This window comes from Erinaceus europaeus, chromosome 1 (genome assembly GCF_950295315.1).
Source record: "Erinaceus europaeus chromosome 1, mEriEur2.1, whole genome shotgun sequence".
Classification (NCBI taxonomy): Eukaryota; Metazoa; Chordata; class Mammalia; order Eulipotyphla; family Erinaceidae; genus Erinaceus; species Erinaceus europaeus.
In genome coordinates, this window is record NC_080162.1 from 37105815 (window position 1) to 37130509 (window position 24695).

The following is a 24695-nucleotide window of genomic DNA, read 5'->3' on the forward strand; positions in this document are numbered from 1 at the left end:
TGGCGCAGACCTTAGTGTGCCGGCAGGTGGCAGGAGAAAACCTTGTTTGAAGGGATTTTAGCGAATGGAGGGGCGGGCTGCCAGGCCATACCAAGAAGAGAAAAAGCAGCTAACTAGCCACATACTAGCACACTTGGGCAGTCGGTCACGGGCTTTCCATCTGTCAGAACCCCTACCCAAATTCACCTGGGTTAGCCATAAAATGAACAAAGCTCAAAGCAGTGAAAAACTAGACAGCGAAATTTCAGACAGTCATGGGAACCAGGGTCTGTACATGAGTATTAATGATCCAGCCCCGGGCATTTTCCAAGGGCTTAATAGTTTAAGGATGATAACCTCAGGTAGCCATTAATCATGAAAACACCTATGGCATATCTGTTATAGTGACTGTAATTAGGGAAGCCCCCCCCCACACACACACACCTTACAAATGCATGCCCCATACAAGCTAATTACATCGTGGGCAAATGAACCTCTTCTCCTAAGAAGGGTCCCCACCGACTGGATGATGGTTGGCAAGTCCGAAAACCCACCGGTGAACGTTCAGTCAAGAGCCCTAGCTGAGAAACAAGTGCTGGAAGACTGAGTTTAATTAGCTGGAACCATCAGGTAAGGGACATCTTTTTGCTGTTGTTCAGTAGGGGCAACCAATTCTGCCGCTGAGGGGCGCTTTGGGTGGCCGGTTATCAAGGAAATCTCTTGATGAAGGAAACCCGTTAAAGAGAAGTTAATTCATTAAACAAATATTTATTAAGTTCCTAACACGTGCCAGGCTTTGTGCCAGGTGTTGAAGGTAGGGTTAAAGGGAAAATCTTGCATTAGGAGAAGGATGTTTAGGATTAATCTTATTTTTTCATCAAACCATTAAACCACTCATTCCACCCATATCCGTCAATATCCAGCTTGAATTCTACATTAGAACAAACACTCTCGGAGCAAGTAGAGCATATGGGTTAGGGGAAATGACTGGACACCCTTATAGTTAAAAGACTGGAGGAAATTAGTACATATTTTTCTCATCCCTGGAAAATGAAATGACTCCATGTCCTGGAAGGGATCCCTGGAACCTTTCTTTTTTGCTCAGGACAGGCTAGTACTTTGAAAACTCTTGTGTTCCATCTGTAACCTGATTGCTTCTTTGGATTTTGTGTGTTCACTCTCACTACCGCTACATCACCACCACCACCATGCTCCCCCCTACCCCACTCCCCAGTAAAAATATGGAGTGCCCTTTTTGCCAGAGAAACATAATTCATAGGTGGTGTAACTTAACCAGATCATCTTCCTAGACTCCATGGAAGTGTTGTTATTATTACTGTTGTTGTTATTTGCTTCAGAGTCAATATGGGGAAACTTGAAAAGGTGACACTTTGTAATTCGGCTTTCCCTTTTGAGGTGGTTCATCAGACTTTCCGGCCTGGGACTCTTTCCTTGTGATCAAAACATTATGCAGCCGTGACTGTTACTCAGCATGTGGAACTTGTTCTCACTTCTATAACGCTAACCCTGCATTAAAGCTGTTAAATCCAGAGTGAAGCCTCTAGTAAGATTCTAACCACTGCTTTTGATGTGTTGAAGTTTTCATTCCTGTCTCGGTTGTGGATATTCTTGAGTATTCCTGATTTGGTTTTTTAACTGTGTCTAACTTACGTCTTGTGTTCTACAGATTAGTTTGTAGCAATAAAATACTGACTGGTCTAGTAGAGTTGGGCTGATTTGGTAAACTCCATGTGAAAGACAAATGTCTGCAGTCTAGCTGTGTTCTATTCTAACACCTAGCAGAGAAACTGAAAAAGTGTTCTTACCACAAATGCCTGAATGATCCCAATCAGGGAGTGGATACTAGTAGGACATTGGACAAGGATTTTTGGGACTGTGGTTATTAAATCTTGACCTCAATTCCCATGGAGGGGAGACTTTTCTAAAGATCTTGTTCACAATGATCCACCTGCATGATTTCTTCCAATTAACACAGTCCCCCCCCTCCCCTACAGTATATGGAACATAAAGATGTCATTCAGGTGTTCTTTAGGGCACATTGTGGGAAAATCAGGAATATGTGGGAGCCGATGAATGTCCTTTCAATGGAGACTAATGCCTCTGTCAGGAGCGGGGCAGATTATGATTCTTTAGTGTTCGTAAGAAAGTACTTCGTTTTTTAGAAGGAGGGCTTTATGTCCATAATGGAGATGGCAGCTCAGAGCTGATCTGCTAATATAGATATACCGAGATTGCCTGCATTGTTAAAAAATGTGCATTATTACATAATACACATTTTTGGACTAGATTTTCCATTAGTAATGCACTTTCTTTGTAAGATGCTTTTTAATCAGCAAATGAACATTGAAGAAAACGCTAGATTTTAGAGCCTCATTCTTGTATAGTTACAAATACGTTTCAGTGTACATTTGACGTGGGCTCTGGGAGGTGCAGGAGGACCGCACTGAAATACTGTTCCATCTTGCACTTAGTGCTGAGGTTGAGCAAATGGATCTGTGTAGAAAATGCTCTTTAAAATGCATTACGTGCATGACTTTAAAAAGTGCTTGCTGCAGAATGAATTTCAAAAAGGAGCAACTGGGTGATGAACAACCTGGGGCTGTTACCAGGCTAAGGAGCAAGGGGCTCTGTCTGTCTGCTGGTAAATAAAGTGCTAACATATATCACCTTCTGGGCCCTTCTTAAGGGAGGCTCCTAAACCTCTTGAATAGGAAAGCGCAGTTTCTAGTTCATTACAGTATCATACAATAAAGTTGTTATTTGAATGAGTTGTGAAGAATACTGTCATTAGCCCCTTAAAGGATTGTCCTGTGGAAGAGACATTAAGATATGTTTTATGTGATTTTAGAGGGCAAAATTTGAAGCTAGAGGTGGTGTCCACACAGGGCAAATTTCACCTCAGCCCAGAGAAGACTATTTTGCCAACTAGGGCTCTGAAATGGAATCGTGTCAGGATAAGGTTGGCTGTTTGTCAGAAGAGGTATTAAATCAAAGAACAGATTACCACATATCGGAGATGTTTTCCATGGGATCCGTGTGCTGGTTAGAGTTGGAACTTGATGCCTGCCAAAGTTCACTCGGTTCTGATCCCATGCAAGGCAGGTGGAAGCCTGAGGAAAGGGGCTAGGGGCTGCATTGATGGACATGTTCTCCCAACTCTGCTTCTATTTTAGAAGCATTTGAAAGCTCAAGTGGCTCAGTGACAGGACAGAATGCTTGGGTAGTTGTTTCAGGACGTGAGCAAACAGGTGTACATGTATAAGACCAACCAACAGGCAGTGCGAAGCTTTTATAACCAGGGTAGAGTTCTGAGGTACTTTGTTCTACCACTCACTTACTTCAGCAAAGAAATTATTATTATTTTTTTATTATCTTTATTTATTTACTGAGTAGAGACAGCCAGAAATCAAGAGGGAAGGGGGTGACAGGGAGAGAGACAGAGAGACACCTGTACACTGCTTCACCACTGACAAAGCTTTCCTCCTGTAGGTGGGGACTGGGGCCTCAAATCTGGGTCCCTATGCATTGTAACATGTGTTCAACCAGGTACGCCCTACAAAAGAAATATTTGAAGTCTGTCTATTAATGGCATTAGTTCCATCCTCCTTTCCCAAAGTTTTCTTTGAAGACATCTTGGGGAGTTAGGGTAACTGAGAGCCAGGATCTTGCCACCCAACAACATGTATAGCAACATGCAGTGCCTCACATCTTGAAAATAAAGTCCACCACTATGCCAGTAATTCATCCTATATCAGATAGGTAAACCAGAAAGGTTATACTCAGAAAACTCATCTGGCGGTTTTCTGAAAGATTTTTACTGGTCCTGACTTTGATATATATATTTTTTTTTTTTGGATTTTTTTTTTTTTAAGCCTAAACATGAACTCCTCTCAGTTCACCTGTTCCTGTGTGCCCATCACATGCATAGCCCTGTGTGGGTCTCTCAAGGCTGGTTAGACTATAGCCATGGGTCTTACCGACACCAACCATTTCCCAAGATGAGATAAAAGATTGATTATGTTCCTTTAGGCAAGTTGGTATAATCATTCTTAGCATGTTTTTTAGACAATCATTGGGAAAGACTATTTTTGGAGATGGAGAGCCATTCAAACTTTCCTTTGGGTAGAAATGAATTCAGAGAGTTTTAAGTGTTCCCCACCCCTTACTGTGGCAATCAGCCAGAAAGGCTCGACCCCACTGAGAATTTGGCATTGGCCCCTCCTGCCTGTCCCCCCACACCCCGAGAGGTCTGGATATAACACAGAAGTATTTGGCTCATTTCTTGCTGTTATTTAGACTGCGCTGATATTGATAGGCTCTCACCAGTAGAAATGGTGAAAACCCGAGCTCCTGATTTTGTGGTTTTGGGGAAATGCCATCTAGAGTTAAAAGCAAACAATAGGGGGAAATAATCATCTTTTTGACATGGCTGGCTTCTGTCCAGGCCATTGTTGAGATTATAATACTCTATTTGTGCCTTAAAGGGGGGTGGGTGGGAGATAGGATCAGAAATGAGCCATGTTCCCCGGTACAGAAAGAACTGTTAGGAGTTGTCTTCTCAGGCCTGATCTTTCTTTTTCCTTCATTTTGTACTCAGTGAAGACTCTCCCAACAATAGGATTCCACTTAACCTACCTTTTTCTACCCAGCTATCTGTTTACCTAACAATCTACCTATCTACCCACATACTTGTCTACTAGGCTGCCTACTTGCCTCCCTCCTTCATCTGCACTGAGAAGAGTTGTTTCTAACTCCGAATTTAAAAAGAGGGTATCTGGAAAGCAACCTCACTAAGGCAGAGCCCAAACTTGAGTGTATGGGGCCTTGGTTGAGGTGTCCGCCTTTCTTTACATGTTTTTGTTTTTGTTTGTTTGTTTTTTGTGTGATCCTTGGTTCACAATATAAGTACTTGCCTAACTTCTGTAGAAATTGAGACAGGGGCACCAGCAAGATAGCTCAGTGGGAGCACATCTGCTTTGACATTTGTGTAACCCTCATTTGTGCAAGCCAGATTCAAGCCTGGCCCCACTGTACCGGGGGAAGTTTTGTTGCTATGGTGTCTCCTCCCACTTCTCTTTTTTCTTCCTCGGGCTCTATGTCTCTATGTGAAAAAAAAAAAAAATCAACCCTTTGTGGTGAAGCCCTAGCAATGATAACAAAGAAGAAAACCATTGGGAATGTGTTCTGTCCATCTACCTGCCAGGTTTTCTCCTTTGTCTAGTTGAGATATTAGATGCTGGTAGGTCAAGGATTCTAGTCTCAGTTGTCCTCTCTGCTTTACACACCAGCTTTCTCCTGTTGCATTATAGAAGATGTCTCAGCTTTTGACTAGACCCCTCCCCCCTGGACCACTCCACCTTTGTTTATAGCCCCCAGCACTGACAGAACTTCAGGTTGTTTTCATTTCATCTGCCAGAATATGACTCACCCTTTCAGCAAGCACTGAGCCCCAAGGGGAGAAAACCTTAGTGGTGTCATGGTTCGGGCACACGCTCATAGAAATCCTTTCAGCCTGAGCTCTTCAAAATATGATTAGACCAATTTTACATGTCTAGTCACTGAGGCTCCGGTAGATTGGGACTATTTCTATATGTGCAAAGTGAAGTGGAGAATTGAGGCAATTATCTTCAGGCAAATGACTCTGGGCTCTGTAATCAGTCCATCCTGATAACTGGAGAAAATCAGCCTCATTCACTGTACCGTGGCTTAGAGAAAAAGAGGATTCAAAGATCTTTGTTTGTTATTTGCAGTTGGTTTTGTTTTTCCAAAAGGCAGTCTGGGAAAGATTCAGCCTGCCCCACACAGTTGCTAAGGTGTGAGACTCCATTAGGTCACAGGACACTGTGGGGTTGATGAGGAGGCTGTTTTGTGGCAAATGCCTCCAGCTCTGCTTCTGGGTTTTACTTCAGTCTTTTGGTCTCACTCCTAAACTCCTGAGCCCAAGGATCCTGAGATGCAGGCTCTGATGATTGTCAGAGTCGCCTCTAGTACCAAGATAGCACAGGTCCCACTAGAAGCCGTAGTTACACATGTATTGCAAGTCAAAAAAAAAAAAATGACATGACGTGAGAAGACAAGAACAAGCCTTTTTAGATCAGGAATCCAGATTCAGTCTAGATTGGTGATAACTTTTAGACCTTCCCACCTTTATCATTTTGGCTGGAAAAAAAAAAATCATTGTTAATTGGTAGTTTCCCCTTGTAGGGATCTAGGAATTCCATTACAAAATAGTCCTCACTTCCTTCTCAGTTCTTGGGAAGAACAAAAGTAGGGCTTTGACTTTTTAAGTCTGATGTTCAAAGCACATGAGTACTCATTTTCATAATGAGTGTCAATACATGTTTGGAAAGCTGACTTCATGCAAGGGATCTCATGGGGCCTGCTGGGTACAGCCAGTGGGGAAGGGAGATTAAGAGGCTCAAAGAGAAAGCTCTTGACCAGTAGGTATCTATCCCACACAATGAATTGAACTCATTCCAAATTAATTGTTCTTTTGACCCTTAAGCACTCAGAATGAGGTAGTAGGAACCAAGATAGACTGGACATAAAAAAAAAAAAAAGGGAGTTGGAAAGGTGATTGATTAGCTTTTCAGGCTGTCAAGAAATCTTTGTCTTGTCAGTTTGAAGTTTTATTATGCAGTTTAATTTAGTAAAAAGAAGAAGGAAAAAAAAAAAAAGCAACTTCCCATGGGATAGGAAGATAGCATAGTGGTTATACAAAAACACTTTTATGCCTGAAGCTCCAATGTCCCAGGTTCAGTCCCTCACTTCACCATGGTCACAAAGTTGAACAGTGCTCTGGTAAAATAAATAAATAAATAAATAAATAAATAAATAAATAAATACCTCTTCCTGTTCACAATTGATATGAGAGGGCTTTGAAAAAAAATCTGCCTTAAAAAATAATCTCTTTCAACTCTTATGACATAATGTTGTAAAATTTATAATTGGAAAATTTTGATTTTCATTGGTGGCTCTTTTAGTCCGTAGTCCTTTGTTAACTTATAGCATATTTTCCTGGTTTTCTGTGGTATTTAGATTTCTTTCTTTCTTTCCTTCTGGAGCACTGATCAGCTCTGGTTTATGGTGGGACTTATGGTGCCTCAGGCACGAAAGTCTTTTACATAACCATTATGTTATTTCCCCTGCTCTCTATTATCTTTTAAGATCTGGTGGGGCAGGTGCTATCTGATTGCGTCTAAGAAGCCTCTGGTAGTTTTGTCCATTTGTCTTTCTAAAAAATTTCAGAACCTTTTTTTTCATTTTATAATGAACATACCAAGTTCTAATTTTTTTTTAATTTAAGCCAGAAGCATAATTTCCCTCTCTATTCAAGTTATTTTTCTCATTAAGGATCTGTTTGTTTTTTAATGTATTTCCAATATGTTATATGTGGAGTTTGCTATGTGCATGTATTTCCCAACTACTTGGTACTGCTGTTGCTATTGTAATTGGACTCTTCTTTCTAAAATCATATTTTTCAGTGTGTTTACTATGTGTTTGTGGGAATGGTATTGATTTTTTTGTATAGTGTTCTCATTTTGTTTCTTTCAGAAAGAATTGCTTGGGTTACGAGGCAACTAACAACCTGTTCAAGTAAATGCTAAGTGAAGGTTGTTAGAGGAGTTTGTAGAAGGGATTCCTGGGCAAAGGGGAGAGTTGAATTAAGTCATTGGTTGCCAAATGCCAGTCAGAAGTTAAAGGAGAAAAATAGAGATGTGTAGTTGGCTTTGCACCAGCAAAATTTATTCAGAGAGAAATGACTATGGCAGTACATAAACTTTCCTTTTTATTTATTTATTTATTTATTTGTTGCCCTTGTTGTTTTCTTGTTGTAGTTATTGTTGTTATTGATGTCATCATTGTTGGATAGGACATAGAGAAATGGAGAGAGGAGGGGAAGACAGGGTGTAGAGAAAGATAAGACACCTGCAGACCTGCTTCACAACTTGTGAAGCAACTGCCCTGCAAGTGGGGAGCGGGGGACTGGAACTGGGATCCTTATGCAGGTCCTTGCACTTTGTGCCACCTGCGCTTAACCCGCTGCACTAAGGCCTGACTCCTAGCTTTCTGTTTTAGTATCTGTCATTTCTCTTAAAATGACAGCAGATAGTAATCTTATTTTGAGATTGTTAGATCATTCTAGAGGAGTTTGAAAAAAGTTCAGCTTTATGTCCCCACCCCCACCAGAGCACTGCTCAGGTTTGGCTTATGGTGGTGCTGGGGGTTGAACTTGGGACCTTTGGTGCCTCAGGCATGAAAGTCTTTTTGCATAAAAATTAGTTTTTAATGACTTAGCATGTTAAAAAAAAAGTTGGCAACCTCCAGATCACATTTCACACTTCTTTTGCAATTTCAGCCTTGTCTGAAACTTCAAGTCCAAGAACTTTGTTTCTTCACAGTCTTTGGAGTTCTGTGATATTTGGTAATTCTTTGCTTTTGAATATTTATTTATTTATTTATTTATTTTTAGTTGTCACCAAGATTATTGCTGGGGCTTGGTACCTGAGGTACAAACCCACTGCTTCCAATGGTCATCCCCCCCCCCTTTTCTTTCCTTCTTTCCTCCCTCCCTTCCTTCCTTTCTTTCTTCCTTTTTCCCTTCCTTCCTTCCTTCCTCCCTCCCTCCCTCCCTCCCTTCCTTCCTTCCTTCTTTCCTTCCTTCCTGCCTGCCTGCCTGCCTGCCTTCCTTCCTGCCTTCCTTTCTTTCCTTCCTTTGCTTCCACTTTCACTACACAGGACAGATAGAAATTGAGAGGGGATGGGGAGAAAGAGAGGGAGAGAGAAAGAAAAATACCTGCAAACCTTCTTCACCACTTGTGAAGCATCCGCCATGCAGGCAGACAGTGGGGGCTTGAACCTGGATCCCTGTGCTAATGTGTATGCTTAACCAGGTACACCACTGCCCAGCTCCTGTTCTCTTATTTTTTAAAATGATTTTTAGTTTAACCTCTTAATTATAGCCTGTTATGACTGATGTTTCTGTATTTTCTTTCATCTTTTTCTCCTTTCTTCACTTTTAAAAAAAGTATTCATCTATTTATTGGATAGAGATAGCCAGAAATTGAGGGGAGAGAAGAGATAGCGAAGGACAGATAGAGACACCTGCAGTCCTGCTTCACTATTTGTGAAGGTTTTGCAGGTGGGGACTGGGGGCTCGAACATAGGTTCTCACACATTGTAACATGTACTCAGTCAGGTGTGCCACCAGTCAGCCTCCTCTCTTCACCTTTTATTTGCTCTCTGAAAGTATATGAGGGAAGAACTCTAATAGTTTAATAAATAAAAGGTAGGGTGAATACATTATATCTTCATTGTATTTCTTTTTTTCTTTTTTTTTAAATTTATTTTCCCTTTTTGTTGCCCTTATTGTTTAACATTGTTGTGGTTATTGATGTCATCATTGTTGTTGGCTAGGACAGAGAGAAATGGAGAGAGGAGGGGAAGACAGAGAGGGGGAGAGAAAGATAGACACCTGCAGACCTGCTTCACTACCTGTGAAGCGACTCCCTTGCAGGTGGGGAGCCGGGGGCTCGAACCGGGATCCTTACGCCGGTCCTTGCGTTTTGCGCCACGTGCATTTAACCCGCTGCGCTACCGCCCGACTCCCTCTTCATTGTATTTCTTATTGCATTTATTTATTTACTTCTGTATTATTTTTATAGAGGTCGAGAAATAGAACGAGAGATACTTACAACACTGTTCCACTACTTAATGAAACTTAACCCTCCCCCTGCAGGTTTGGGATAGGGACTTGAACCTGGACCCTTGCATATGGTGATAAGTGCGCCACCAACCTGGCTCCCTTCATTCTGTTTCTTAATTTTTATTGTCTTTCTTTTATTTTTTAAAACTTTTTTTTTTTTTAGTTTTTATTTTTATTATTTTTACTTATTGGAGAGACAGCCAGAAATCAAGAGGAAGGGGAAGATAGAGAAGGAGAGATACACAGAGACACCTGCAGCCCTGCTTCACCTCTTGCTAAGTTTTCCCCCTGCAGGTGGGGACCAGGGGCTTGAACCTGGGTCCTTGCAGACTGTAATAAGTGCACTTAACCAGGTGTGCCACAGCCCAGCCCCTATTATCTTAATTTTCTGTTGTTGTTGTCACCAGTGTATCACCACTCCAGGCCTACCAATTTTTCAAAAAGAAGGAGAGAGACAAAGGAGAGAGGAAAAGATACTGTAGCACTGAAGCTTCCCCCAGTGCACTAGTGTCCTGGTTTGAACCTGGGTTATATGCATGACAAAGCAGGTAAGCTAAATTGATGCCAGTATTCTTTCCTTCTTTTCTTTCATATTTTATTTATTTATTAGTGACAATGTTAGGAGAGAAGGAGATCCCGAGCATCACTCTGGCGCATGTGCTGCTGCCGGGGGTCGAACTCGGGACATCATACCTGAGAGTCCAATGCTTTATCTACTGTGCCACCTCCTGGACCACTCACCTATCTTTCCTTTCCTTTCCTTTCCTTTCCTTTCCTTTCCTTTCCTTTCCTTTCCTTACCTTTCCTTTCCTCCTTCCCCACTTCCTTCCTTCTTTCTTTCCTTCCACCTTTAATGTCTTTTCTGACAGTATTTTGTTGGGGTTTGGAAGGAAACAAAATGGTATGATATTGTTAGAGACTCAACAGAAATAGTGGGAGTGAGAGGTTTATAAGCCAGATTTGGGAGTAGAAGGACTATGTACACACACACACACACACACACACACACACACACACACACACACACACACACACCTTGTTTCCCTCTGTTTCAAGCTGACCAATGACATTACCTTTCTGGACCTTTGTCCCCTTAGTTGTAAAATGGGCTTTTTATGAATAAAATAACAACAACAACAACAACAAAAAGCCCTTGCCTTTGCAGGGTTGTAGAGATGAACATATATGGAAAGAAATAGAATCTAGTAACAAGCAAACACTAAACCAGTACCTCAATGTATAGCAACTGTCATTGGTGATGGGAGTGACAGTGCTGACAATGACAGTGAGTAAGATGAGGAGAACTGGGGGAGCCCAGTTATGCAGAAGAAACCTGGCAGAAAGTTAGAGAGGTCAACCATTTCAGGCTTTATCTATATGAATTTCTGGTTCTCTCTAGTGGCCTCTTAATGGAAGCTCTTAGAAACCATGGTTTCATCTACAGAAATGCACTAAGTACCTGCCTTGGACCACTGTAATGATGGTGAGCTAAGATTCTACTTAATATGTTTGGTGGAAGATCTGAAAATAACTACTCATCACAGTAAGGGTCTTACTTCAATTGAGACCAAGGACACTATAAGATAACTTTATTATTTTTTTCAGAGTGTACAGCAGAGGAAGATGCCCTACATCGGCCAGGTCATAGCATACTTCCCTGAGAAAACGATAGGAGCACACTTGAGCTGTTACTGAAGGATGAGTATAGCAGCAGGATGTGTATTGCAGTTCCAAGTGGAAGAATAACCAGGGTTGGATGGTGCTTTTCCAAGTGCAGGAATAGCATGTTTGCAGACCTTCTAGTGGACAAGGGTGAGGTCAGCAGAGCTGGACTGCAGAGTGAGATGAGTCTGGAGAGTGGGCAGGGTCTCCCATGTAGACCTGGTTGACCTGATTGGATGAGTTTGTCTCTTTGTGGACTTGAATCTACTTAGAACAAGAAAGAACCCATTGTTCTGATGGCCAGGAGATGCCATAATCAAGGTGTCTGATTCAAAAAGTTCTGTGTCCACAGCATAGGGGATGGAATTTGTAGAACTGATAGTAGCAGGGTCTAAGTGGTAGTTCTGGAAATATCGAGTTGTTGGAAAAGTCTTTTTTTTTTTTTTTAATGTGAAAAGGTACCATGACTTTTCCAACTATCCAAATACGTAAAGTTGGTGAGAATGGCTTAGAGAGTTATTGGGGGTGGGGGAGTGCACCTGGTTAAGCGCACATATTACCATGCACAGAGACCCAGGTTTAAGCCCCTGGTCCCCACCTGCAGGGGGAAAGCTTTATAAAAGTGATGGTGCATGTGTCTGTCTCCTTCTCTATCTCCTCCCTCTCAGTTTCTTTCTGTTCTATCAAGTAAAATAAAGAGAGTTATTTGGGAAGTGACCTTACAAGGTTTGGTGACAGTAGGGATGTATGGAGTTGACTGGGTGAAGCGTGATGCCTAGGTGGAACTAGGTAGTCAGCACCTTTCACTGAGCTAGAAGGATGTGGAAAGGCCTGGATGTGAGACCTTGAGTTCTGGTGTTGAGTGGGATGAGAGACAACTGTGAGTTCTCTCTTCTCACACTTTTTAATATTTATTTTATTTATTCCCTTTTGTTGCCCTTGTTGTTTTATTGTTGTAGTTATTACTGTTGTCATTGTTGTTGGATAGGACAGAGAAAAATGGAGAGAGGAGGGGGAAGATAGAGAGGGGGAGAAAAAGAGACACCTACAGAACTGTTTCACCTCTTGTGAAATGACTCCCCTGAAGATGGGGAGCCAGGGCTTGAACCGGGATCATTATGCCCGTCCTTGCGCTTTGCACCACCTGCGCTTAACCCGCTGCACTACAGCCCAACTCCCGTCTGTCTCTCTTTGTTTAGTTAGAAGTGGTCTTGAACCACATTTATAAAGAGAAATGAATAAGTCCAATGTTAGGGATCTAGAATTCAATAAAAAGTTGGAATGGAAGTAGAAAAAAAATGTAGTGGTAAGGAAGGTACCAGGTAGAAACACTCCAAGTCGAGTTTCCAACCAAAGTTGTTTTTGGATAGAAGTTATCCCAAAGCTGAAGGAACTTAGAAGATCAAGTCTTTTTTTTTTTTTTTTTTAATTTTCCCTTCTGTTGCCCTTGTTGTCTTTTTTTTTTTATTGTTGTAGTTATTATTGTTGTTGTTATTGATGTGGTTGTTATTGGATAGGACAGAGAGAAATGGAGAGAGGAGGGGAAGACAGAGGGGGGAGAGAAAGATAGACACCTGCAGACCTGCTTCATCGCCTGTGAAGCTACTCCCCTGCAAGTGGGGAGCCGGGGGCTGGAACCCGGATCCTTACGCTGGTCCTTGCGCTTTGCGCCACCTGCGCTTAACCCGCTGTGCTACCGCCCGACTCCCAGAAGATCAAGTCTTATTGACCCCCTTCCTTGTGTGACTGAGGAAACAGATTCAGAGAGGGGAGACCTGCCTTGTTAATTACTGGCAAAATTGTCTTTAGACTTTTTCTTTTCCTTTTTTTTTTGGTATCCTAGTTCAGTCCTTTTTCTACTACACACAGTAAAGAATCTTCATGTGGAGGGGGCAATATGAGCCAAGGGCTCAGATATCATCCCATTTGATATCAGATCTATTTTTTGTCAGCATCCAAATGGACAGTTTACAGTTTCACATTCTCTTTTTGATCACTTTAGAACTGACATTCTGCCGGCTCCTTATTAAAGAAAGAGCAAAGCAAGAGCTGGCTAGAAGTGGCTTGGAAGCTAGAAATAGAACTATACCATGCCCTTAATAATCAAGCCTGGCAAAGTCTACACAACAACCGGGAAAGACTTGGCCAAGGTTAAAGCTGAGATGATTTGGTGACACTTTTTCTGCTGGTTATTCAAAAAGCTAGCCAACACATATTACTATTATTTAAAGATGGTCCCCAAAATATGAGAACTAAGGTACAAGAAAGACAAGTCAGTTTTTCTCAAGACCCTCTTTCAAAATGTCTGCACCGTGAAAGAGTAACAATTTTTCCCAGCTGTTACTTTAAAATTTTCATGTTTGACTGCATTTGAAGTCTATTACTTTGATATATAATAAGTATTAAATAGAGCTAAGACTGCTTGGTTTTAGTGAGTCTCCATATGCCACTGCTTATTACTTCCTTCTCCAGGTTATTACCTTCATACGTGGAGACCAGTTTCCACAGAAATTCTTTTTTTTTTTTTCCTAAGATAACTAATGCCTTGTATCCGTTTGTGAATCCTTCACTCAATCCTATGTCTTGTGGATCCTTCTACACTGGTTTACATAAGATCTGCCTGTTCTTTATCTTCTAGTCTAAGTAGAAGGTAGTCGATAGTCACCTCCCAGTGACTAATATTTCTCACTTGGTCCCTATTAGGAATGAAACTGAGAGCTACTCTTTGTCCATATTTACAAGGCTTTCATGCAGGCTATTTTCAAGCAGTATAATTGCTAGGTCATAGTTCCAACCCCTGTGGAGAGCAGTCTGGAGAACTCTCAGAAGGCTAGAAGTGGACCTACCCTATGACCCTGCAATTCTTCTCCTGGGGAGATATATCCTAAGGAAGCAAACACACCCAGCCAAAAAGATCTTGGTATACATATGTTTGTAGCAGTGCAATTTGTAATAGCCTAATAGCCAAAACCTGGAAGCAACCTTGGTGGCCAACCATAGATGAGTAGCTGAGAAAGTTGTGGTATATATACACAGTAGAATGCTACTCAGCTATTAAAATGAATTCACCTCATCTTGGATGGAGCTTGTGGGAATCATGTTAACTGAGATAAGCTAGAAAGAAAAGGATGAGAAACAAGAACAGAAAGGGAAGCACAGAGCAGAACTTGGACTGGGTTTGGCGTGTTATACCAAAGTAAAGGACTGGTGGAAGGAGATTTCAGGTCCTGGTGGATGATGGTAGAGGAGCACCTAGGCTGGGGGTGAGAGTATTTTGCAGAAAACTGAGAAGTTTTACACATGTACCAACAACTGTATTTACTGTAAACCTTTGATCCCCCCCCAATTGGGGGGAGGGGAGAATTTCTAGGTCACAAAATCAGTGTAAAGCTATGGTTCAGTTATCTTTGAATACAAAGCCACCAGTCTGTCCCCACCTTGTAACCCATTGCCCCTTCTTCCTTCTGCCTAGGAAAGCAAAGTGTACCCAGTGAACCCAAGCAGAAGTGAGGATGTAGCATTCTGACCATGAGGCCATGACTTTGGCTTCATCCTTTTCTTTCTATGTCAAGAGAAAGAATTGAACTTCACTGAAACACATTTCAGAGATCTCCCACACAGACAGGTGAAAGGCATTAGGATAGATGTTGAGAGGTTCAGCGCCCAAGCTCAGTTTCTTTCAGTTCTTCCTGAAGGACTGGGTATTTTTAGAAATAATGTGGTAATAGCTCTGTTTTCTCTAAAATCTCCTTGTAGTGACAGTTTCTTTTCTTTTTTAATATCTTTTTAAAAATTTTTTATTTATTCCCTTTTGTTGCCCTTGTTGTTTCATTGTTGTAGTTATTATTGATGTCATCGTTGTTGGATAGGACAGAGAGAAATGGAGAGAGGAGGGGAAGACAGAAAGGAGGAGAGAAAGATAGACACTTGCAGACCTGCTTCACTGCCTGTGAAGTGACTCCCCTGCAGGTGGTGAGCCAGGGGCTCAAACCGGAATCCCTAAACCGGTCCCTGCGCTTTGCACCGCATGTGCCCAACCCGGTGTGCTACCACCTGACTCCCCTTTTTTAATATCTTTAATAAAGAATTAATGGTTTACAGTCAACAGTAAAATAAAATCCGCTGTGTAGCATTTCTCAGCTTTCCACATAACAATTCAACCCCACTATGTCCTCCTCTGTGTAGTGACAGTTTCTTGACATTAGATTATTTGAAGTCTGAATGATAGACCTCCGCTTCTAATCCCAGATCTAGACAGTTTAAATTGGGAATGGTGACAATTTGAAGAACTTTTGGAATTCAGGTCCCTGTCCTCCTTCCATTCCTGCTTTGTTCATTGCAGGCATAGATAAGTTAGTCATGGTTTATAACTAGGCTTGCCTGTAATTAGTCATCCAATGCAAACTTTTTTTTTTTTTAAATGTGAAAGGGCACAAGAAGGGTTGTAGGCATGATTCTAAGTTGGGTTGTATGGGCACCCAGTTTCCTTAATAATAGTACTATTATTAACATGATGATAAAAAGAAGCAGTATTCATAGGATTTTTAGCCTTTTTTTTTTCCTTCTCTCTCTTTCTCTCTCTCTGTCTTATTGCCACTAGGGTGATTGCTTAGGCTCAGTGCCAGCACTATAAATCCCACCACCTTTTTTTTTTTCTTTTTTTTTTTCTTAACTAGAGCACTGCTTAGATTTGACTTATGGTGGTTCAGGGGACTGAACCTGGGACTTCAGAGAGCCTCAGGCATGAGAGTGTTTGTATAACCATTGTACTATCTACCCTGCCCCCTTTTTTCTTTATAATTTTTATTAGATAGGACAAAGAAATCGACACTTGTGAAGCAGTGGAGAACAGGGGCTTGAACTCAGCTCCAAGAACAAGCTTCAGAAGGCTAGAAGTGGACCTACCCTATGACCCTGCAATTCTTCTCCTGGGGAGATATATCCTAAGGAAGCAAACACACCCAGCCAAAAAGATCTCGGTATACATAATGTTTGTAGCAGTGCAATTTGTAATAGCCTAATAGCCCAAACCTGGAAGCAACCTTGGTGGCCAACCATAGATGAGTAGCTGAGAAAGTTGTGGTATATATACACAGTAGAATGCTACTCAGCTATTAAAAATGATGAATTCACCTCATCTTGGATGGAGCTTGTGGGAATCATGTTAACTGAGATAAGCTAGAAAGAAAAGGATGAGAAATAAGAACAGAAAGGGAAGCACAGAGCAGAACTTGGACTGGGTTTGGTGTATTATACCAAAGTAAAGGACTCTGGTGGAAGGAGATTTCATCTCCTGATGGATGAAGGTAATAAGTTCTTGGTAATATGTGTGCTTAACCAGGAGCACCACCACCCACACCTCCCCTTTTTTTTCCAGATAGAAACAGGCAGAGAAAGAGATAGAGTGAAAGAGACCATTGATCTTGGGAGTCAGGCGGTAGCGCAGCGGGTTAAGCACAGGTGGCGCAAAGGGCAAGGACCAGCATAAGGATCCCGATTCAAGCCCCCAGCTTCCCACCTGCAGGGGAGTAGCTTCACAGGCTGTGAAGCAGGTCTGCAGGTGTCTATCTTTCTCTCCCCTTCTCTGTTTTCCCCTCCACTCTCCATTTCTCTCTGTCCTATCCAACAACGACAACAATAACTACAACAATAAGGCAACAAATGGAAATAAATATTTAAAATAAAACAAAAAAAAGAAGAAAGACTATTGAACCAAAGTGCACTGGGGGCTGAACTCAAGCAGTACACAGTCCAAGTGAGCCAGACTTTTTAGTACCTTCAAAAGACTAACATATCTCCAACTCGTTTTAAAGTAAACTCAGGTGTGATAAAAGAAAAGGCCACCAACTGAGAGCACATGCTAAATTGAACCAAGTGAAAAGTGAAGTTTGTAAATGTATCCTTACTTCTAACACCACTAGAGAAGTTTAAGGAAAAGAAAAGAAATTTGAGGATAGCATAGCATGGATAGCATAATGGTTATGCAAAGAGACTCTTATGCCTGAGGCTCCAAAGTTCCAGGTTCAATGCCCTGCACCACCATAAGCCAGAGCTGAGCAGTGCTGTCGTTAGAAAAAAGAGAAGAAAAGAAAGAAAGAAATTTGGGTTTTCTCAGTCTTCTTTAGATTCTGATGAGAGAGTCATGAGGCAGCAACCTTGGCTATTGATGGCCATATTCAGAGGAGCTCAGTGAACCATCCAGCCAAGGCGTCTCAGAGCTCAGGACCTTGAGCAGAAAAGCTCCGTCCAAACTGGAAGTAACTGACCTAGACATAAAAATGGCTGTTTTTAGACTAAGACTTATAGTCAAAGGTTTTGAGCTTAGAAATGCCTTAGAAACTAGAAAATATTTATACTACCTTAGTGTTGTTGTGCGGGCCGCGGAGAAGAGAGAGAGAAGGTCCGGAGTGAAGAGGGAACACAAATCTTTATTTGCGCTGGTGCCTCAGAGTTGGGTGCTAGAGAAGCAGGTTGGACCACATGGAGGTAGCGAAAATGGCCGCCTCTAGAAACATCAAGATTATTTTTTTGCTCAGGCTTCTTTGACTTCTTTACCACTTTTTAACAATTCTAAACCTAGCAATCTTTTCCCACACAATAACTAAACCTAACAAGCTTTCTTTAACTTATTTTTGTGCCAGCAAGGTAGCTCAGCCTGTTAGACACCAGTTTACATGTTTAAAGCTCTGGAGGCCGCAGGTTCAATACCTAGCACCACCCTCCTCATCTTCCCCTTATCTCTCTTATAGAAAAATAAGTAAATGTTAAAAAAATTACATAAATGAATTTGATTGTAAAGGAAAGTTTTACTGGTATTATTTGGCTTCTTCTTTTTTTTTAAATGCTCAAAAGGTAAATGCATAACTTAAAATGGACAGTATGGTCCTTTTTCCCCTTAGAATTCTGGGCACCATCTCAATCTGGCTTCTTTTTTCCTCAGCAAATGGTGAGCAAATTCATGCACCTAGGAAAATATTTGCCTGGATCCTAGGAATGATGTTGAGACAGGTGGTCTTCTTATGTTGTTTGGCACATTCTTGTCTCCCTTGCCAACAAAGGGGACAAATGCTATTTTGATCCCAGTCCTTAGTAAGGCAGCTCTTAGCTGAGGAGCACAGGACATATTCTGGTTCCAACCAGCTGAAGCTTGTTGAGTTTCAACAGGACTAAATTACTTGGGGCATATTTTCTTTCCATGACATTTGCCTTCTAATAATAAGTCAGCAGATGTCTTGATCTGTCTTTACCATGACATTTGCCGTAATTTCATATGTTTTTGTTTGCAGATGCAGCCAAGAAACAGGCTTATCAGTGAGACTTGAAGTTGTGCCCTTGGCCTCCGAGTATTGTTCCAAACAATAGGGTTTACACTATAGTTCCTTGTACTTCTTGCTGGTACACGTTTCTAGAATGGCCCACCTCCGCTAGCACTCTTACCCTTTAACTCTAGACTTTTTCAGGAGCTTTGGGGTTATAGAGGGAGCTGAGTCTTTCTTCTTAGTGCTCTCATTTCTTTTTATATTTATTTATTTATTCACTTTTGTTGCCCTTGTCTTATTGTTGTAGTTATTGTTGTTGTTGTTGTTGGATAGGACAGAAAGAATGGAGAGAGGAGGTGAAGACAGAGAGGGGGAGAGAAAGATAGACACCTACAGACCTGCTTCACCACTTGTGAAGCGACTCCCCTGCAGGTGGGGAGCAGGGGGCTCGACCTGGGATACTTATGCAGGACCTTGCACTTTACACCACATGCGCTTAACCCGCTGCGCTACCTCCCAACTCCCAGTGCTCTCATTTCTTAATTGGATGCCCAGAAATGCCACACAGGAGCCTGTACCTAAAATGATATATATGTATAGTATATATAGATAGAGGTATATACAGGTACATATATCTCCATCCAGGTATATGGTAAGATACCCTTTTCATAAAGCTCAAAAGCAAGTGAAATTGAGCTAACATCCACATAAGAAGTCAAAATGCTCAGCATGAGTATTATGAACCCAATATTATGTCTTTGGTTACTGTTGGTGGAGAACATAGGCAAGAAAGTCACAGGGTTTCCAGTAGATGTATTCTTTCTTGGTGGGTGGAGGAGGGAGAGGAGGATTACAAGGGATCATTGTAGTATTTTTAAATACTAAACTTAAAGGGTATATGTTCTTACCGTCTCTGTCACTGGAATGGGACACTGAAAGATATGCAGGACATTTCAGAGTGGATCTGCCAGGCAGACAGGCGCCAAGGCATTGCTGGCCTCTTGTTTTGTACAATTTGAGAAGTGTCCAGAAGAGTTCTGAGCACATACTAGGCCCTCAGCAAATATTTTCTTGAATATTTTTAAACTTGTCAGGAAAATTTCTAGCACACTGAGGTGGTGTCAGTAAGGCCCAGGGGCCCCAAAACAGCTGCGATGGCCATTAGCCCTGCCACTCTTGTCCCTCTGTCCCTCTGCCTTTGCTTTAGAAGCCTCTTAAAGCAAACACCATTTTCCTGAGTTTCTTTTAAATTTTTATTTATTTATTTATTTATTTATTTGTTTTGAGGTCTGAAGCTGCCCTCTCCTCCCCAGGAGAACCTGTTTGACTCTACCCATGAGGTGTTTGACCACTACCATGGTTAGAAAGACTGCTTGCTCCCATGAGCTTCGAGTGTCTTAGATTACTACTAGCCAAACTTTTGGGGTCCTTGTTAAAGAAGTCCCCCATTGATCATGGGAGGGTCATCCAATTCCCTGAGCAGAATAGGAAATTTTTGATGGCCAGGCACATTTCATCTAAGCTCTTCAGAGCTTATGCACATTTGGAACATAAAGCGCCTGAACCAGGGTGCTGTCAGTTGTCACCATCCGGTGGAAAATTTTTTGCCTGGGCAGCTGCTGGGCCTCTTTACACTGTATTAATAGCAGGGACATGGGGCCCAGTGGGGTGGGAAGCCAGAGAGAAGAGACAGCTGTGATGGACATCACACCATGCTCCAAGCATGTGCTCCTGATCTCAGACTCACAGATGGCCCACACCTTGCCCTGCCGATCAAAAGCCCCCCAAGCCCCTGCTTGACTTTTCCTTTTAGGGTCTGGAAGGAGCTGCCGACATCTCTGACAAAAGAGCCAAACTAAGATGGGCATGATTGGAATGGAGGGTTCAGGAGCTTGCTCTGGGTCAGCTAAGCTCTTGCTGGAAGCACAGGCATGTGCAGGCCGAGTGCAGCATGGCATTTAGACCACGGGGGGAGGGCGGGGGACTGGGTTCTATATGCCAAGGCTGGACAGATACTTTTAAATGTCACAGGCCAAATGGAAACTCGGTTGACAGCTGGATGGAGGGGCAGGGGGATTTGGAAGACACTGTCACCAAGGCTAGATGAGATCAGGAGAGCTGGGTAGGATTAGCACCTGGAAAAAAGGTGTGTGGGGGAGGTCATCTGAGTAAGCAGTAGGTACCAACAGGCAAACAAATGGGGCAGGAGAGGCATCTGAGGGGTGCTGGAGTCAGGGGACAGAACATCTGTGGAATACTAAAGCCTCAAGTTGCCCGGTCAGCAGGGTTGACCTCCCACTCACAGGAAGGGGCAAACGGAAAGTTACGGTTAAGACTGGGTTTTTTGTATCAAGCTAAACTTAGCGCCATCAGCATTTTTTCCTCTCCATCACCTCAAGGTAGTTCATTTCTGCTGGGGATGGGGGTGGGTGTCCTTTTAAATAAGGAGGGGACCAGGGTCATATAAGTCAAGTAGTTCATCCTAACTCTCAGAAATGACCCTGTAAAATTTTAACAAGCCTTGTTCATCTTAAATAGTACAAAATAATTCGTGAACAACTGCTGTCATATGATAGACTGACTAGCTGGACACTGCCCTCTAGACCTGATCCTACCCAGGAACGTGTTGTGTTTCTACGACACAAAATTTCTTTTTAAATTCTGAATTATGATAGCCATTAACAGTTTAGGTATTAGATTTTGTCAAAAGCATTGGCAACTGGACTTTTCCCAGCCTCTCTGAAGCCTTAGGTCATCTGGTGCCTGCCCTTGGCCTGTCCACAGGCAGCAAAAGCAAGGGACGACTGCCTCCTGTCGGCAGGTTGCACACCCGCCACTGAAATGGGCGCCACCTGGCCCGTCACTCATCTCTGAACGGTCCCTAACCTCTGTAGGCATTTGCACTTGTTTTCCCTGCAGTAAAGTGGAGCTATTATTATCCCAGAAGGAATGAGGGTCATCAGAATTAGCCACTGAGTTTCTGGCCAGGGCCTCCTTGTCTTTGTCATGACTTTAGTGTGTAGACCTGTCTCATCGTGGAGAAGCACGCCATGGCCTGGCTTGATGGGAGGCAAAGGCAGGAGTTCTGTGATTTTACCTCCCAGGGTCTTTGGGAGCCCGTGAGGCTGCCTAGAGGACCACAGGTCCCTTCCTCTACCCCTTTTGTAACCTGAAAAGAAACACAGGGTTAGTTAGGACTATTGCTATGACAATGCTATCTGTGAAGTTTTGAAATGAGGCGTCCAGGCTACACTAGGTGGGGGCTTAGTAAGGTTTTGAGAAGGCCCAGTCAGAACCCCAGGCTGGGCAGGCATGACTTCTGAGCATCAGAAAGGAAGGAGGAAGGGACTTGAGATTGGGGGACTACTCTTGGGGCTCCTGACTAGGCCACAGGCAGCCCTTGAGTTAATTCCTATTCCTATGCAGACTTCCTACCATGTCCTTTGAGGGTCTGAGTTCTCTCTTGCTTGTTCATGCCCTTATAAGGAACCATGGCAACTGTTACTATGGTTGGGCCTTTGGGACACCTCAGTGAAGAATTAAGAGATCTTTCATGTTTTGAAGAGTAGCATTCACCATTGTGGGTCTCAAGGAGAACACTAGGTTTGGTTGCTCACAGGTAGCTTGCCCCATATTTAGAGATGGCACCGAAACTCCTAGTTTGATTATCTTTCTTTATTTGATGTGTTTTGTGGTAAACTTCAGCCACCTTATAGGGAAACCGAGGCACAATGAGGTCAAATAATACGTTGCCCAAGCCACACAAGTGGAAGTTTATCAAGCCTCAATTGATTATGTCGGGCTGAGCTTCACTGACGGGAGACAGACGACCCGGGACTCATGGTTGAGCTGTACGCAGTATCTCTTTATTCATGCAGGACGCAGCACAATCTAAGCCGAGCTAAGCTAAACTAAAAACTACTACCTTAAAACGAACAATGCTGTCCTTATATACTTTCCAAGTAGGGTGTAAACAGGATGTGATGTAGAGAGGGTGGAGAGAAAAGCGACTGGTGAAAATCAGGGTATGACAAGGAGAGAGGGCTGAACCACTGAACCACCAATGCCCTGGAGAGAGGGTGGTGCTTTATGTAAATATAAAAGTGATTTATGTAGATAGACCGCAGCTTTGAGCGGGATCAAACCAATCCCTATACAGGCATACTGGTGCTTGGTTAAGCAGAAGCCAGGGGGAGCTGGCATACTACCCAACAAATTGAGTTCAGTTGGTCAGTTAGGCTCCACAGTCCTGTCTTCGAATGGTAGCAGGGCACTCAGGATGGGGTCCTAGATTAGGCATGGACTGAATCAGGGACCTACTATGGAGCCAGCAGAAGAAACAGATGGTGGAAGCCTTGGGATGGGAAAGTTAGAGACTAACCTGACTGTAGGAAGTGATGGGTCTGGGCTGTATCTATATCCTTCTACTTGTAGTTTTACTTGTATGGTTCGCCCCTTGGGGGGCGGTGCTGGGGCAAAAGGAATGGAGGCATCAGTTGGTCCAGATGAAGCCTGAGTGGACCTGTCTGTGGTGGTGAAGATGAGAGTATCTTGGAGGTGCCTGGATGTGGGAATCTCACAGCACTGTTGGTAGATGCATCCTTTACAGGGGTCAGTGGTGATGGCTCTTACTGGATAAGGCTCTGAGCTGAAGGTGACTGGAGTCTACTGTGGACAGTCCAATCTGAGGGGAGGATTTTCCTCCAAGCCTTTATCTTTGACACTATAGAGAAAAACCCTTGGTACTTCTGGAAATTTCTTTACCTTTTGGGGTCTAGCCTGGAGCACACACAGCCTCAAGGTGAAAGGTTGCCTTGAAGAGCTGCCTCGGGCAGTCACAGGTAGAGGACATTAGTGTAGATAGCTGTGACCTGGTCAGCATGTCTTTGTCTTTGTGGACCAACAAGGGAAGTGAGCCTTGAGAGAGGTGAGTATTGAAAGACACTTGCCCTATACCCTGATAAAAGTGATGAGCTTGTGGGGATCAGCCAGACAGGGAGAGTTCATTGTGGTTGGTACTCTTGCTGAAAGGTCTTCTCCACATATGGGAGGACACTTACCAGCTTCCTCTTTTGAGTGGTAGCACCAAGTACCCCACTCCCTCACCACTAGATGGCGCAACTGCCGTGATGATACCAAGGTGTTTCTAGTGCCCCTTTCTTTAGAGAGTCACTGGGGTGGGGGCAATTCCTGCTCCTTGGTCTCAGATACTTCTGGGACCTGGCTCTGTGGTCACTGCAACCTGTGTGGGCCTAGATTTCATAGTCTGTAGTAAGGGTTAAGTCCAGAGATAATGAACTTCTACCAGCTCGCTTTATGATGAATAAGACCTCAAAGTCAACCACCCCATTTCTTCTTTTGTCCCCAGTCCTTGTCCATGCTCTACAGGATCAATAGGAGTGCCATAGCTCCATCCCTTTCCTCAGGCCAGCCGGTAAGGCTTCAGAGACTGCTGCTCCGAGCTAGATTATGGTGTCCAGTCCCTGTCCAGACAAGGGTTTTGTGGAAGTCTATTCTGGTCAGGTGATTTGGAAGACTTTGGTGACTGGACTCCAAATCCATTTCATCCACAACTTGTTCTCTCTCATCAGAAAAGAACACACATTTTCAAAACCATGATAACTTCTCCTTTAAATCAACAGGAGACAACAACCTTCAGATGGCCCGTAAGCAGAAGTTCCACTGATGGCCAACTTGACCATTGGAAGAAAGACATTGACTTGAAGAGTCATCTGGAAATTAACGTGAGATGGAGTGTGTGTGTAGGGAGGGGGATGTACCTTTTATCTATCTCTTTATTTTATTGTTTCTATCCTAAGCATCTCTACCTTCTAGTGTTGTTGGAGCCTTCAGTGTTGTGTATCCCCATGAAATTTTGACATAAAACTGTAACACCATTGACCTCATTCATGAGCTTTCTTGATTTAAAATGTTTGTTTTGCTTCTCAATTGGAGTTTAGCCTTTGCTCTGAAAGCAAGGTTTGCTAAGAAAATTGTGTTTTATGAATGCAGTCTTGGGAGGTAAACCCAAATATGCTTGGGCCTTTCTGGGTTATCTGCAAACTTAC

At 42.8% G+C, this 24695-nt stretch overlaps 1 long non-coding RNA gene across 1 annotated transcript; it reads left to right on the forward strand.

Moving 5' to 3' along the window:
• Positions 1-14: 14 nt before the first annotated feature.
• On the forward strand, positions 15-24528 carry LOC132535918 (uncharacterized). Its single transcript, XR_009547631.1, has 2 exons — positions 15-609; positions 24270-24528. It is a non-coding gene; the product is annotated as an uncharacterized LOC132535918 (long non-coding RNA).
• Positions 24529-24695: the final 167 nt, after the last annotated feature.